Here is a 16,061-nt window from a genome sequence, read left to right on the forward strand (position 1 = left end):
ATAGAAAAATGAAGCTTGATGGGGTATGTGTACGCTGGTCTAGGCAGCAGGGTCAGGGAAGGCCTCTCTGAAAAGGGGTTAGAGTCAAGATCGGGTTAAGCAGGGAATAGCTTGGTGATTATTTATGGGAGTAGTGTTCCAAACAGAGGGAACAGTAAGTGCAAAGGCTCTGAGTCATAAATAGGCTTGAGAATCTAATGGAAGTCAGTAGAGTTGGAGGAGTTGTGGGTGGGAGAGGAAAGGGTAGGACCAGGTGGGGCTTGTAGGTCTCATTGAGGATTTGGGATTTTCCTCTAACTAAGGTGAGATGGGGAGCCCCAGGGGGAGGACGAGCAAGGGAGTGACCTGAGTTGAACTTCAGGACCTTTCTTTGTAAAGCGTTTCTTTTCTTTTGGCTTACTTTATAAAAAGTGTGATCCTTTGCCCCAATTCTTAGCAGTGACTGGAGACAGAAAAGGGAAGAGGTAAGAGAAAGAAGTGGTGCTGGAGAAGCAAAATGAGTAGCTGTGGAAGCCGTGGCAGAAGCAGGTTTTGCAGAAGGTGGGCACATGTGGCCCGTGTCTGTCCTTATTGTGGCAGCAAGCAGTGATGAGAAGACAGGCTGGGAACACTGCAGGCCATGGGACAGGAAAGCTAGACTGCTGTGGGGCCATGTAGCGGGACCCACACAGCAGCCCAAGCTTGTAACAGTATGGAGGTGGACTTGCTGTGTTTCCCCAAATTTCAGGAAGAGGCAAGAAGCAGATATATTAGAGAGTACCCCTGGGATGGCTGGGTGGCTCAGTTGGTTAAGCGTCTGACTCTTGATTTCGGCTCAGGTCATGATCTCAGGATTGTGAGATTGAGCCCCGCATGGGCTCTGTGCTGGGCTCCTGCATAAGATTCTCTCTCTCAGTCTCCCTCTGCTCCTGCTCTCCACCGCCCCCCTCCCCGGTGTGCACACAGTTTCTCTTTGTCTTAAAAAAATAAGTACCCCTGATTTTGACAAAATGTGGAGATAGATCTGCCAGTTGCCAGAAAAGAATGAGCACAGGAAAATGTTGATTGGTCAGGGTCATATTAATTTATCTATATCATGATTGCAAAGAGGAGCCAGTGGTTGGCTCAGTTTCAGGAACCGACCAAATTAGGGCCCCATTTGTACTTTATATTGTGTTTCTTAATGGAAAGACCTGAGGGAGACTTGATCTCTGGCTCAGTGTAACTTGAAGAGATGTGATTTTTATCTCTTATATACCTGTGTAAAATATTCCTTGAAAAATCAAGCCAATAATGTCACTCTGCACAGTCTGTTCTGTATTTAGGCGACAGGATAGTGTAGCCTGGGGAGCTAGACTGGGTTTGGATCCTGGCGCTGTTCTCCCAGCTGTTGCTCCTTGGTCAAGTGACTTCACCTCTCTCTGACTCAGCTTTCTCCTGTCAGCCTCAAACAGGTTAACATGTATCCTGGGATTTCAGGACAGAGTATGGCACATAATATGTGCTCAGTAAATATTAGCTGCCGTCATCACCTTCTTATATGTTTTATGTAGTCTATTTTGGAAATCCTTACATGTTAGCACACTTATTTCTACCTCAGTCTTATTTATAAAAAAATCTTTCTTTTACTTGAGTAGAGTTGACACACAGTATCACGTTAGTTTCCGATGTACAACGTAGTGATTGGCTCATCACAAGCGTAGCTGCCATCTGTCACCGTACAGCACTATTACAGTAGCACTGACTGTATTCAATATGCTGTGCCTTTCGTCCCCGTGACTCGTTCATTCCATAACTGGAAGCCTGTACTACACTCCCCGTCACCCATTTCACCCATCCCTCTACCCCCTTCCTTCTTACAACCATCAGTTCGTTCTCTGTATTTATAGGTTTGATTCTGCTTTTTGTTTGCTTGCTTATTCACTTGTTTTGTTTTTTTTAGATTACACATGTGAGTGAAATCATAACAGCACTTGTCTTTCTCTGACTTATTTCGCTTAGCATAATACCGTCTAGGTACTTCCATGCTGTTATAAATATCAAGATCTCGTACTTTTTTATGGTATGGAGTAATATACCCTCGTACGTATGTACCACTTCTTCTTCTGTTGATGGACACTTGGGCTGCTTCCATATCTGAGCTATTTTAGTAATGCTGCCGTGGGCATAGGGACGCATATATGCTTTCACAATGTTGAGTCTGGTTCATAAACTGCCACAACAGTTGTGGGAACTCTGGAGGGGAGCCAGGTTCGGGAGGTAGGAGGATGAGTGCAGCTTTGGCAGTCTGAGTTTTGGTGCCCGTGGGACACCCCAGATGTGGGTTCTGGCTGGGCAGTAAAAATGTAGGAATGGGAGCGTGGGAGAAGAGAGGTGCAATCATGCTGTTGCCAAGGGATGTGTTCTTCATAGAGAGAGTGACAGTTAAGGATTTGGGGTAACTGCTTCTTTTATTGGGCAGATAAAGGAGCAGTGTGTGGAGCTGGGAAGGGGCTTCGATGCCAGGAAAGCAGTTTGTCACAGAAAGCCAGAGAAGAGTGAATTTCAAGGAATGAAATGTCGGCAACGTTTAAGAATGCAAAAGTTGTGGGGCAGCTGGATTAGGAAGTGGTAGTGCATCAAGGAGCTTGTCACTGAGCACTGAAAGAAAAATCTAGGTGAGTGGGGGGATCCTAAGCCAGCAGAGAGATGGAGTGAGTGGGGGTGAGACTGGAGGCTACACACAAGAATACCCTTTTAGAAAGTGTGATGGTGAAGACAGGGGACTGTAACTCAAGGCGTAGCGTGGTCAGGGGAGGGCTTTACAGGCTGCATTTACTGTTTGCAGGCTGACTAAACGGAGATAACTGATGGTGCACGATGGTGGGGGATGTGGGCTGATGTAGGGTCAGGTATACAGAAGAGGATGCAGAGAGGAATGTATGGGTGTCCTGACCGCTTCTGCAGAACCTAAGGCAGACGTCAGGCATGGAGGGGAAAGAACGTGGTGCGAGGCGCTGTGGTGGTCTCGGACACAGACCAGATGGCTCAGAGTCTGACAGAATGCTCCAGCTTCTAGACGGTCATCAATCAAATACGGGCCCGTGCCCAAGGATGCCAACAAGGGGTTTTGTTTTTTGTTTTTCAATGAATTGCTCATTTTTTTCTCCTGTGAGTTATAAATTGACCTAAATCTTGAGCTTAATTTTTTTCCGAATTGGTAGAAAATTCAAATACGAAACAATCTGACTTTTATCTTGTTTCCTAGTTTTGCTCCACTTAACTTTTTTCACAGGTGTGTGGAGGAAAAAAGTGTGATATTATGGGTAATCAAAATAGCAAAGAAAGGTATTAGAATCCCTTTTTTAAGAAAAAGCCTTAAACCATGGGGCGCCTGGGTGGCACAGCAGTTGGGCGTCTGCCTTGGGCTCAGGGCGTGATCCCGGCGTTATGGGATCAAGCCCCACATCAGGCTCTTCTGCTTCTTCCTCTCCCACTCCCCCTGCTTGTGTTCCCTCTCTCGCTGGCTGTCTATATCTCTGTCGAATAAATAAATAAAATCTTAAAAAAAAAAAAAGAAAAAGAAAAAGCCTTAAACCAAAAAACCCCATTTGAAAGCTCCTCTGTCCCTCCCTCTTTCCCCTTTTGCTCTTTCTGTCCTTTTAGAAAAAAATGTAGTTGTTGAAGAGTGTATCAGTGAGTTTGTGCTGCATAACAGATTGCATTACAAACCATCCCAAAGCTAAGTGCCGTAACAAAACAACCAGTCATTTTGCTTACAATTTTCTGGGTTTCTTGGGCAGTTCTGGTTTAGGCTTGCACATGCCTCTCACATCGGCTGGTGGTAGATGGCCTCATTTACGTGTCTTTTGGTTGGCACACTGTTGACCAGGGCACTCCATGCTTGCAGGCTATCTTGAGCTCCTTTCGATGTTGGCCATAGGGTTCCAAGCTTAGCTGGTGCATAAGGTTTTTCAAACTCGTGCTTGCTTCACGTTTGTTAATGTCACATTGACCAGAACAAACTCCGTGCCTCTCTGATGCAAATAGAGAAATAGACATCTCTTGCTAGGAGAGGAAAACTCTGCATTCTTGCAGTCTACTACAAAGAATCATCATGAAGAACCAATAAAAATAGGATTGAGATTTTAAAGTTTCTTGCTTTTAATACAATTTGTGTTTTGATTGGAATACCAGGAAGAAAATATACCAAAACAACAGAAAAAAGGAAAATGTTTGCTGTGAATCATGAAATCATCTTATGATAACGTCAGCCTTCCGTTATTTAGGCCAAAACCCGAGTTTATTGGCTCTACCTTCAAATACATCCAGAGTCATTGGCCTCTTCTCACTGCCTGTGCTGGTATTGCTGGTGCTCCCATTATCCTCACGCAGATTAGTGCAGTTATTCTCAGAAATGGTCTTCCCCTTTCCACACTTGTGACCTACTCCCCCCCCCCCCAATCCCTGCCAGAGTCTCTTCAGAAGAGCAGCTGGAGTGATGCTTTAAAAATATGACTCTGCACCCTCAAATAGCTTCCCAGTTGTGGAACTCATTACAGTGGCCTTAGGCCCCACCTACCTGCCAGCCTTTACCCTACCCGCTTTCTAACCTCACCTGCAGCAATTCTCCCCCTTCGCTGTAGACTCAAGGGCCTTCTCGCTGTTTCCTGACCATGCCAGACTTGCTCAGCCATAAGGAGTTTGCACTGTCCAATCCCTCTGCCCGGAACAAATTTCTCCCAAATGTCCATATGGCTTATTTCTTTACCCCCAAATGTCCATGTGTTTCTCTTCCTTACCTCTTTCAGATCTTTGCTCGGATGTCATCTTATCAGCAAGGTGTACTTCCCTGGTCAGAATTGAATACTGCCTGTTTGGGCATTCCCCATTAGCCTTTCCTCTTGGTTTTCTCATTTACTGAATGCCTCCTACTGCCAGAATATAAGCTTCCTCAGGGCATGGTTTTTGTGTTTTGTATCACTCCTGTATCCTCAGGGCCTGGAAGAATCTCTGACACAGAGACATTCTTTCGTATTTGTTCAATGAACGAATGCCATCTTACCTTACTTCCTAGAGCTGTGGGCATTCCGTTAGATAGGGGTCCACAACTTAGAACTGGCTGCTTGTTTTGACAAATAAGTTGTTGGACACAGCCATACCAGTGCATTTATGTGTTACCCATGGCTGCTTTTGCACCATCGTGGCAGCGTTAAATGATTACAAGAGGGGCCTAAAACATACACTCCCTGGCCCTTTGCAGAAAAGGTTACCACTTCCCAAGTTAGATGCTGAATGGCAAGCTCTTAGTGCAGGGCCCCCGGCAGAGAGACTGGACAATAAATGTAACTGGCTGCTGTAGGTTTTGTATTTTCTCTTATTGTCACTATCGAAAGAACAGTGCACGTGACCTGAAGACATGCGTGGCTTTTCATAGTTATGACTGCTCTGTGCCTCTTCACATCAAAAAAGCTAGAACTCTTTCTTTGCATCTGCTGTGCATTCCTTCATAATTTGAGCTCATAAGTAATTGAGAAATAAATAAATTGCATTCCACGGGTTGACAGTGATTTGGCAAACGTGGAGTCTGTGGTTAAACAGCTAGCGAAGAGTGGCTCTGCTAGGTGTGGACTCAGGTGCTGTGGCTTGGGTGTTTATCTACATTCCCGACAGGGGTTCCACGTTACCTCCTGGTAGTTTTTGAATAAATGAGTGTGTGTTCAAGCTTCAGTGTTTTCAAGATAACATAATTTTTAATATCTTAAAATGTACACATTGTCATGATAACTAATTTTTTTTTTTATACATTCTAGGGAATAAGAAGTCAGAAAGGGAGGAGCTGGACTCCATCCTCTTTTTGAGGTAAGTTTTTGTTAAATTCATTTAGCTTTTGAGATTCTTGTTGAAAATGTGGTACTTTAGCTCTTTAATTTTACTTGAGGACATAAAAAATGATGGACATGTATTTCCTTCCTTCCACTTTTAAAAACAATGCTGCAAAGAATATTCTTGTGATGTTTAATTTTTTTGCAAACATGTGGGAGAATTTTTCCTGTATGGTTACCTAGATGTGAAGTTCTTAGATGGAAATGTATCCACATTAAACTACTGATATGACCAAATTGAAGGTCATATAAATTTATATGGAAACTTTTATGGAAGTTGTGTGTAAATTTCCCTAAGCAACACTGGCGATGATTTTTTGTGTGTGTATATATGCCAACTGACATGTTGAAAACCCACTGTTTTTAATATGTTGTTCCTGACTACTAGTGAGATTGCAATCTTTGTATGTGTCTGTGTGTCCGTGTGTGATCACATATTCTTTTCAAAGTTGGAACAGTGTGTTTGGGTGTGGTTCTTGGTCTATTAAGCTTACAGTCTCTCTTGTCCACATGTATTAGACAAGCGGCCAGATTACTGATACCTTGAGAGCTACACTAGAACTAAATTGTAGGTTCTGCAAGTTAATTGTTGGTTATCTAGAAATTATTCATGGTTTGAAGAGACATGTGCTTAGGCTGGTGTGCGATCAACTTTATGACGATAAAAGGAAGGCCTAATGTATATTTGTTGCAGAGCTGGCTGGAGGGAGAGGCCAGGGGAGAAAGCTCTCCAGGGGCTTTTTGGGTTTGTGGAATAAAACAGATCTGAAGACCTCCTGCCCAGTACTTGGCTCCTGGCTGGCCCTCAGTGACTGTGGTTCCCCTTTCTCTCCTTAAAGGGCTGTACTCCTTCCCCAGAGTAAGAGACATTGATTCACTGTTTATGTTACGGTGGTTATTGTGTTTCCTGTGGTAACCCTGCTGTGAATGAAATTTGTACAGAGGAGCTGTCTTTAACAGGAGCTTTAATTAAGCCTGTCACTTAAATATGTATCCATCATTTGTTTGAACTGTCCCATTAATTTAAATTGTCTGGTTTATGTAGCAGTTGAACATTTACTAAAGAATCTATAACATATATGCAAGTTATGAGGCATAGTTCTAAAGCCCCTTCTCTTGACATCGTCCCCCCTCCCTCATTTTAAGAAGTAGAAGCTACTTCTCCTTGATCGTGTTCTTTTTCTCCTCTGAAGGCAGCCACTCCTCTGCATTATGCCGTTACCCTTCTTTTTTAAAAATGGTTTTTTACCACAAGTACTCGTATCCCTAAACAATGCATTGTGCAGTTTTGTTTGGTTTTGAGTATAATAAAAATGGTCTCACGTGGTGCATAATCATCTGTGGCTTGCTGTTCACATTCAACGGTATTTCTGAGATTTATCCCTGTTTGTGAGTTTAGCTCAAGTTCATTCATTCATTCCCACTGCTGGATTAAGCGAATATGTATGATTTATTTAATTCCAGCGTATTGTCTGCAGATTTTTTGTTTGTGTGTTTTCTTGATGGACAGTCATTGTCTGTGAATAATGACAAGCTTGCCAGTGAGTCTTTTCTTGTCTTACACTGCTGGCCCGGCCCTCCAGTACGTGGGTAAATAGACACAACAAAGACGGTCATCCTGCTTCTGATTTAAAGTGTTCTGTGTTTTTTTATATAATAATATTTTTTTATTATATTACGTTAGTCACCATACAGTACATCCCTGGTTTTTGATGTAAAGTTCGATGATTCATTAGTTGCGCATAACACCCAGTGCACCATGCAATACGTGCCCTCCTTACTACCCATCACCAGCCTACCCCATTCCCCTACCCCCCTTCCCTCTGAAGCCCTCAGTTTGTTTCTCAGAGTCCATAGTCTCTCGTGCTTCATTCCCCCTTCTGTTTACCCCCCTTCTTTATCCCTTTCTTCTCCTACCGATCTTCCTAGTTCTTATGTTCCATAGATGAGAAAAACCATATGATAATTGTCTTTCTCTGCTTGACTTATTTCACTTAGCATTATCTCCTCCAGTGCCGTCCATGTTGCAGCAAATGTTGAGAAATTGTTCTTTCTGATAGCTGAGTAATATTCCATTGTATATATGGACCACGTCTTCTTAATCCAGTCATCTGTTGAAGGGCATCTCGGCTCCTTCCACGATTTGGCTATTGTGGACAGTGCTGCTATGAACATTGGGGTGCATATGGCCCTTCTCTTCACTATGTCTGTATCTTTGGGGTAGATACCCAGTAGTGCAATGGCTGGATTATAGGGTAGCTCAATTTTTAACTTTTTAAGGGACCTCCACACTGTTTTCCAAAGTGGCTGTACCAACTTGCATTCCCACCAACAATGTAGGAGGGATCCCCTTTCTCCACATCCTCTCCAGCATTTCTTGCTTCCTGCCTTGTCAGTTTTTGCCATTCTAACTGGCGTAAGGTGGTATCTCAGTGTGGTTTTGATTTGAATTTCCCTGATTGCTAAAGATTTTGAACATTGTGTCATGTGTCTATTAGCCATTTGTATGTCCTCATTGGAAAAGTGTCTATTCATATCATCTGCCCATTTTTTGATTTGATTATTTGTTTTCCGTGTATTGAGTTTGAGCAGTTCTTTGTAGATCTTGGATACCAGTCTTTGATCTGGAGTGTCATTTGCAAATACCTTCTCCCATTCCGTGGGCTGCCTCTGAGTTGTTTTGACTGTTTCCTTGGCTGTGCAGAAGCTTTTTGTCTTGATGAAGTCCCACAAGTTCATTTGTTCTTTTGTTTCTCTTGCCCTTGGAGATGTGTTAATTCATGGAATACACTTAGAATGTACTCCATGAACTTAATGGACTTAACGACATGAAAATAAATGTAAACTGCAAATACGGAGAAACGAACTCGGGACAATTTCGTCTAGCCATTTATATCCTTTCGTTTAGGTCGTATCTCAGACATTTTGCTTCAGCCATTTTCCATGAGGCGACTTTGATCAAACAAAATGTTCTCATTCTGTGCCCACTTGGAAGCTTACAATCAGAATATTCCAAAACACGAACAGTTTTTTCAAAAGTTACTATCTGAGGTCACTTATTAAGACTTTCTATTCTTTGACAAATTGTTAAATGGAACAAAATTTTAAAATTCTATTTCATCTGCTTTAATTTTAATTCACTGATTTTTAATTTCAGAATCAACTTTTTATGCCAATGGCTTGAAGTTTTTAACCCCTAGGATAACCTACTGGCTTTCGGTTCTGCTGTTTTCAGTTTTGTTTACGTGACATTCTTTTTACCACGTCCAATTTCCTGATGCTCTCTATGAATATTAAAATATTTTTTTGCTCCAGTTGTTTTGATACACTTGACATACAGAACTGTGTATGTTTAAGGTACCCGGCGTAATGATGTTCCTTTCGTATACTGTGAAACAATCACCAGAATAAATTTAGTCTGACGCCATCATCTCTAGAGATGCAAAAATGAAGTTAAAAGAAAAGAAAGAGAGTTTTTTCTTTGTGATGAGAACTCTCAGAACTTGCTCTTTTCACACCTCTCAAATACACCATAGAGCAGTAATGAACTGGTTTCCCAGCGATCATGTCATCCCGAGGGCCCTGTACGCTGGAGACACTCATCAGTCCTAACCCTAGTGTGGCTGATGGTGAGTAGCATTAGCAGACCTTACAGGTTGAAATGACTCTTGAAGTTACATTGAGGAATTCCTCGGTTTGCCATTATCATGAATAGAAATCTCTATTTCATAGATGGGTTCAAAGTAGGACTTACTCCCTGCTCATATTCACAGTAAAGTCTTACGGACATTAGAATTGGAAGAATCAGAGCCTATTTTATATGAAATGATGACAGGAGAAATTTACTGAAGTGGTGGAAACAGGAATGGAAGGGAGGGGACAGATGTTGGCAATAGCAAGAAGTAGAGACACGTGGTGTATCTGGAGTGTTTTCGTGGCTGTTAATGAGATTTAAATCCACCATCCTGAACTACTGTTTATTGTCCTCATGATGATTGTTTCATGAGTGGACATTCATCTGCTCACCCAGGCTCTTTTTGGCCAGCTCTGTATTTTCATGCAGCATTCATGGAAGGACAGTAGTGGCCTCCTGGGAGTATTAATGGCAGCCATTTGAGTCCTGTGAGTTTTCAAGAAACTTGGCAGTTAGGGCCACTGATTTATTAATGCATATCACTTGACTGCCCAATGACAGGTACTTGATCTTAGGCTGACCAAAGCAGAATTTGAAAGAGAGGGAGAGGGGGCGTCATGGACATTTGTACCGTATTTCGAAGCCCTTCATGCGCAGTGGCCTGGAGTACAGTGTGAGCAGGTTCCAACGGAGCAGCAGATGTATTTCAATAGCGGCCATTTTTAAAAAGTCCTTTTAACTTTGGTGAAAGAGCTCTCCTTTTTTCCCCACTCTGCAGCAGAGATATATCCAGAAGAAATCACTCCTCTCCTGCCAGCCATATGAGGGGAAAAGATCACTGAGGACCAAACATGCTTTTTTCTTCAGATACTGTTGAAATATATGGTTATTCACGTAAGAGCAGAATCATGGATAATTCAGTAATGGTCTTACTCTTGATGGGAAAGAGAAGACGTTGCTTCTTTTCTTCCTGCTTATCCATATTTTGTATCTTTGCTTTTTCCTTGAGGTGATTCTTTGTGATACTTTGCTAGAAATAGAATATGTGTCAGTTCACATCAGCAAAGACCTGGCATACATACCATTTTGTGTGAGTGTGTATGTAAAGGAAAAAAATTCAGTTCTCCATTGCTTTCATATTATTACCACATTCACAGAGAGCACTTTGCTTCTAGCACTTACGGTGGGTAAATGTTTGGGTTTTCCCCTCACCAGACAACTCTGCAACACCAGCTGGATGTCCTGTAGTTTAACTCAGCTTTGACGCTGTCTGCCTTGAGATGGCGTCAGATCCCACGGGTTAAGGGCTCAGTCCCATGAGGCTGTTCCATCACATTCAGGTGCTAGTCACAAGTAGGAGGGCCCCAGGTTACCCACAGCTTCTGAACAACTTGACTACAAATCAGAGGTTCCCACAACTCCTCCTCAGCTTTGACTGATTTGCTAGAGTGGCTCAGGGAACTCTGGGAAACATTTGTTTTCATTGACCATCTTATTAAAGGATATGATAAAGGATACAGATGAATAGCCAGATGCAGAGACACAAGGGGTACAGTCTGGGAGGGTCCCAAGCACAGGAATGTCTGTCCCTGTGGAGCTGTCACCCTCCCTGTACGTGGATATGTTCACTCACCTGGAAGCTCCCTGAAACCCCTGCTACTGGGATTTTTATGGAGGCTTCCTCACATAGACATGGTCCACTTCCAGCCCCTCTCCCCTGTCTGGAGGAATGGAGGGGTCGGGATGGGGGTGCTGAAAATTCTAAGTTCTAATCGTGGCGTGGTCTTCCTGGTGACCAGCCCTCTCACTCAGGAGCCATCTGGGAGCCCACGAGACCTCTACAAGCTGTGTTATTAAAACAAAAGAGCTCCTCGTGTGCTTATCACTTAGGAAATTACAAGGGTTTTAGGGGCCCTATGCCAGGAAGTGGGGCAGAGACCCATATATATTTTGTATTCCCTCATAGTATATTCATCTATTCTTGCCTCTTTTCTTCTTCCTGACCCCTAATCCTGTGCTAGCAAGGCGGGACCGGGGAGGAGGCAGGCCTAGAAGCTGAATGGGCAGATCAGGAATAGGCAGGGCAGGCCGGAAGATGGGGCGGAAGCATATCTCTTTGTGCCAACAGCCCAGACCAACTTGGTGTCACATGTTCCTTTCTCTGATGTTTACCAACTGAATATGGAGTTATGATCATTAGTTCATGATTTCAGTAGGTGATCCCTTCCCCTAGTCTACATTTCTGGTATGGTTCAAAAACAAACTACTGAATTCTTTTCTCTCAGCCAACACTTCTCCTGTCTCTGAGTTCTTCCTGGGAACTCTGTCCAGTCTCTGTGTCCTCCACAAGCAAGTTTCTTGATGTTATAATCTTTGCTCAGCCCACTTCCTCTCCTGAGACTCAGTTCTACCTGCCCCTTCCCTGTCACTGCTGAGAAGGGGAGTCAAGTCTAGTGGTCAAGTCCAGAGGAAGGACACTTTAGTATTTCAGGTGATCTGACAATGACTGCCCCTGCTTCATGATCTCTCTCTTCCCCTAATGTTTTCTTCCTTCTTTCCTCCTCCCTTTCTTCTTGCCAGTTTTCTTTAGGGGTCTGTTTCTCTCTGCTGTCTCTCAAGATTCAGTCCTTGCCTCCCTTTCTGACTACTCTTTCCTGTTGGGTAATCTTGTCTGCTCTCCTCTCCCATTTCCTTTATCCAGCACCAGAAACACAAGGACTCCAAAATCCCGAGAGCAGACTGGAGTATTCTCTTGTCCTCTAGAAGCTGTGTATTTTGGCCCTACTGGCCCATTGCACCTGCATTTCAGACTCCACCTGTTCAGAAGTGGTAGAGTATTCCATCTGTCCCCGGAAATTGGCAGGGAGTATCGAGAAGTTGAATGTGTTGGGGCACTTGGGTCTCATTCTAGATGTGTCACTAATGAACTGTGCAACCTCAGATATGACATAATCCCCAGAATCCCACTGGAGGAAGGATGCCGGTGATAGAGGGTGAGGATTTTTATGTAGACTGTGAACCCCCTGAATAGTGTGCAGACTTGTATGTGCATGTCCATCCCACACTTCTTCCCTCCCTTCTCTCTACTGAGTCCTCAGAGCAGAGTTTCTCTCTTGGCTCAGCCCAGAGAACTGCTGCCAGGTTGCTGACATGGAGCCCCTCTGTCCCAGGGGCAGCCAAAGCCCCTCATCCTTTGACCTTAGATGTTGCACAGTTGTTTCCACTTTCTAAGTGGGCTACAGCATGAAGGAGGTCGGGAAGCTCTGCTTTAGAGTACTCTGTGTGCTAACCAGTATGAGGAACCTGTGACAGGGCCACCTGGGTGGCTCAGTCGTTAAGCATCTGTCTTCAGCTCAGGACGTGATCCCAGAGTCCTGGGATCAAGTCCCATATCAGCCTCCTCCAGTGGGAGCCTGCCTCTTTCTCTCCCACTCCCCTGCTTGTGTTCCCTCTCTCTCTGCCTGTCTCTCTGTCAAATAAATAAATAAGTAATCTAAAAAAAAAAAAGAAAAGAAAAGAAACGAAAAAAAGAACCTGGGACAGGTGTAGCTGGACTGGCAGGCCTGGCTTATTTTAGCCTGTGGATTCCTTTTAATAAAGACAGTGCACTTTTCAAGTTTCTGTAGCTTTGCCTTCTGATGATAATGATTTTTCATGTACCCATGTAACATTGTGTGAAATTCTTGTGAGGGATTATTTCCTTAATTCCTGTTTACTATAAATGGCCCTTTTTGAGTTAAAAAAAATAGAGATTACATCTGACTAAATATTTTAAGGGCAGAAAGAATGTTAAATCATTATAGAGAGGTGGAAAAAAATACAGGCATGATGAGTAGAGCAAGTTTAAAAACATGATATCTTTGGGTGATTTTTTTTTAATTCTCAGTAAAAATGTCTTTAACATAGTTAACTACTTTGTTTTAAGGTATTCATTCTTGTCATCATTTGAGTTTTAAGATATGATTTCAGGCGCGCCTGGGTGGCACAGCGGTTAAGCGTCTGCCTTCGGCTCAGGGCGTGATCCCGGTGTTATGGGATCGAGCCCCACATCAGGCTCCTCCGCTATGAGCCTGCTTCTTCCTCTCCCACTCCCCCTGCTTGTGTTCCCTCTCTCGCTGGCTGTCTCTATGTCTGTCGAATAAATAAATAAAATCTTTAAAAAAAAAAAGATATGATTTCATTACATGATTGTCAAGATTATTTGTCACCATAATTTGTCACGCTTGTTTTTTTATTTAGGATAGGAATTTTAATAAGATAACAGCATTTCAGTTTAGTAGACATTAAGTTGAAATGTAAATGTACGTATGTTCTTTCCCACATATTATCCAAAGGCTGCAAGCTTGGAGTGGAAGAATAAGGAGAATCAAGATACTGGTTTTAAATTTCTTTTTACATTGTTTCGAAAGTATTATCTTCCTCATTTATTTCCATCATTTACTAAGTTAAACAAACATCCACAAACCTGTACTTGGGAAGTACTGATTGGGCCATGTGTAGAGGATGTCCACAGGGACAAAACAAAGTGACCTTTGTTTATTTTTAAGTAAGATAGTCATTTTATTCTTATATTTAACGGTCACTTTATTATAAGAAGTTTAAGGGTTCCTAATAAACGATTTTACCTGTTTGTACAAACTACCTATTTGTAGCTGAGCTCATAGTAGTAAAGGGGAACTGTGGCTCCTGCACTCAGAAAGAGTTCAACACGTGTCATGATTTTTTTTGGCGTAATTATATTTCAAATCTTTGAATGTTAAAATAAAGTTTCCTTAAGTCTTCTCTTCCAGGTGGTGGGGTATGGTGACCCCAGACCTTGCTCAGTGGCGAGGCAGGCCAGCCTGGGCCACGCAGCTGCCCATAGTAGGCCTTTCTTTTATCTTGGATCTTTCATCCAGCAGGTGCTACTTACAGCTTCTTACGGAGGGGCCGATGTTTGGGCAGCTGGGCAACCTAGGGAGAGTAAGCCCCGGAAAGGAAGGAAACAAGGAAATTTCTAATTTCACTGCTAAAGTTTTTCTTCTATGAGAAATGAAGGCTCACAGGACACAAGTATCCCTTAGATTGATGCCGGGGTGGGGAGGCAAATTTTCCTCTCCCAGTTAAAGCAGGCAAAAATTAGTTAAAATGAATAATCAGGAACAATGTTGGAGGGGAGAAGGTCACAAAAGACATTAATCCATCTGGGGAATGTGGACTACTAATTCAGTTGTCTGTGGGTGTTTATATACATACACACACACGTGCACGCTTGGATCAGGGGAAAACAGCAGAAGCTTGATGCATTTTGGAAGACGTAGAAGTACTAACCTTTCCAGGTACTGAGATATGTATTTGTTAGCTGTCTATATGTGGGTATTTTTTTCAGAACTTGTTTCTGATTTTATAAAATAGTCTGTATTCACTGTGGAACATATAGCATACTTTAATATGCTGAAATTAAAAGTGATTCGTTGAGAACTTGTCTTCCTCATGCAGGTACCTCCAGTTGTATAAAAGTTAGTAAGAGAGTTGGACAAATCCAATACCGTGTAATTTTTTTGTATGGATTATGAAATAGAAAGAATGATAAAGGGACTTCTTATTAATTCTTTGGAAGTGGTGGTGTTCGATATCTCAAAGGTGAATTCTTTCAGACATAAAGTAGTTTATACTGATTCTATTCTTTGGATTCATCTAAAGGGAAAAGGATATAAAACTAAAGTCCTGTGGATTTGATTAGTGTAATATTGGATGTTAAAATACCTAAAATGATTTAAAAAATAATAAAATACCTAAAATGATGAAAAATGTCTATACATGCTTTTAGATTTATTTCAGTCATAAAATGAGATTAAATTAGTTATAAGGTATGTGAAAATATTTTTACTATTATAATATGTCATGTCTCAAATTTGTTACAAAGAGTTATTAGCTTGGTACTTCCATAGCTCTATGCCATTGCTGTAACAAGCAAACAGTAACAGTAGCCACCGTCCCATCTTGGTCAGGTTGCAAGGCAGAATCAGAAACAAGTCTACCAAAAGATGTCATCTTTTATAATTTCTGGTTCTTTTATTTTAGTTGCTATTCATACAACCAAATACATATGTGCTCAGTAAGAAACTGAACCATTCGTGGGGGTTACACTCACGAACCTAGTCATGTGTTCTTTTTTCTTCCAGACATCCCCCATTTGAGACCAAAGCCAGTGTACATTACTACAACACGAGACGATGAAAACATTTACAGTACAAAAATTCCATACATGGCAGCTCGCGTTGTTTTTATTAAATAGATTGTAACTTTCTTTTTCAAAAAAAGTATCTAACTACAACACAAAACACTAAAAATGGAGTTGATGTACTGCCCAAAATCATGCAGGTATGCCATTCATCTTATCTTTTATGTAGGTAAAAATATGCTAACACGTACCAAAGTAATTGATTATTAGGGTTTTTGGTTCTTAAAGAATGTTGGTTATGGGGATTGGTTTTATTGGTGGGCTCTCTCTGTATTGCTGAGGTGTCAGAGGGAGCTCTGAGGTAGCACTTGCAGTGCTCTGTTGACATTGCCATGACAAGGCGATCTTGGGGGCCAGGGAG

At 42.3% G+C, this 16,061-nt stretch overlaps 1 protein-coding gene across 12 annotated transcripts in view; it reads left to right on the top strand.

Annotated features, from left to right (window-relative positions):
• The window catches only part of LOC123791123 (ral guanine nucleotide dissociation stimulator-like), a 63,325-nt gene that overhangs the window by 12,220 nt on the left and 35,044 nt on the right, over positions 1 to 16,061 (top strand). For 9 of the 12 annotated variants that reach the window (XR_015723535.1, XR_015723529.1, XR_015723532.1 and 6 more), the window contains 2 exons: positions 5,772 to 5,820; positions 15,642 to 15,840. The gene's annotated coding sequence lies outside the window, so the exon portion shown is untranslated. Of the gene's footprint in view, positions 1 to 5,771; positions 5,821 to 10,255; positions 15,100 to 15,641; positions 15,841 to 16,061 lie in introns of all 12 variants that reach the window. The other 3 variants (XR_015723530.1, XR_015723534.1, XR_015723537.1) reach the window with 2 other exon arrangements.

This window comes from Ursus americanus, unplaced genomic scaffold, assembly GCF_024610735.1.
Source record: "Ursus americanus isolate L20-20 unplaced genomic scaffold, mUrsAme1.1.p SCAF_65, whole genome shotgun sequence".
Taxonomy (NCBI): domain Eukaryota; kingdom Metazoa; phylum Chordata; class Mammalia; order Carnivora; family Ursidae; genus Ursus; species Ursus americanus.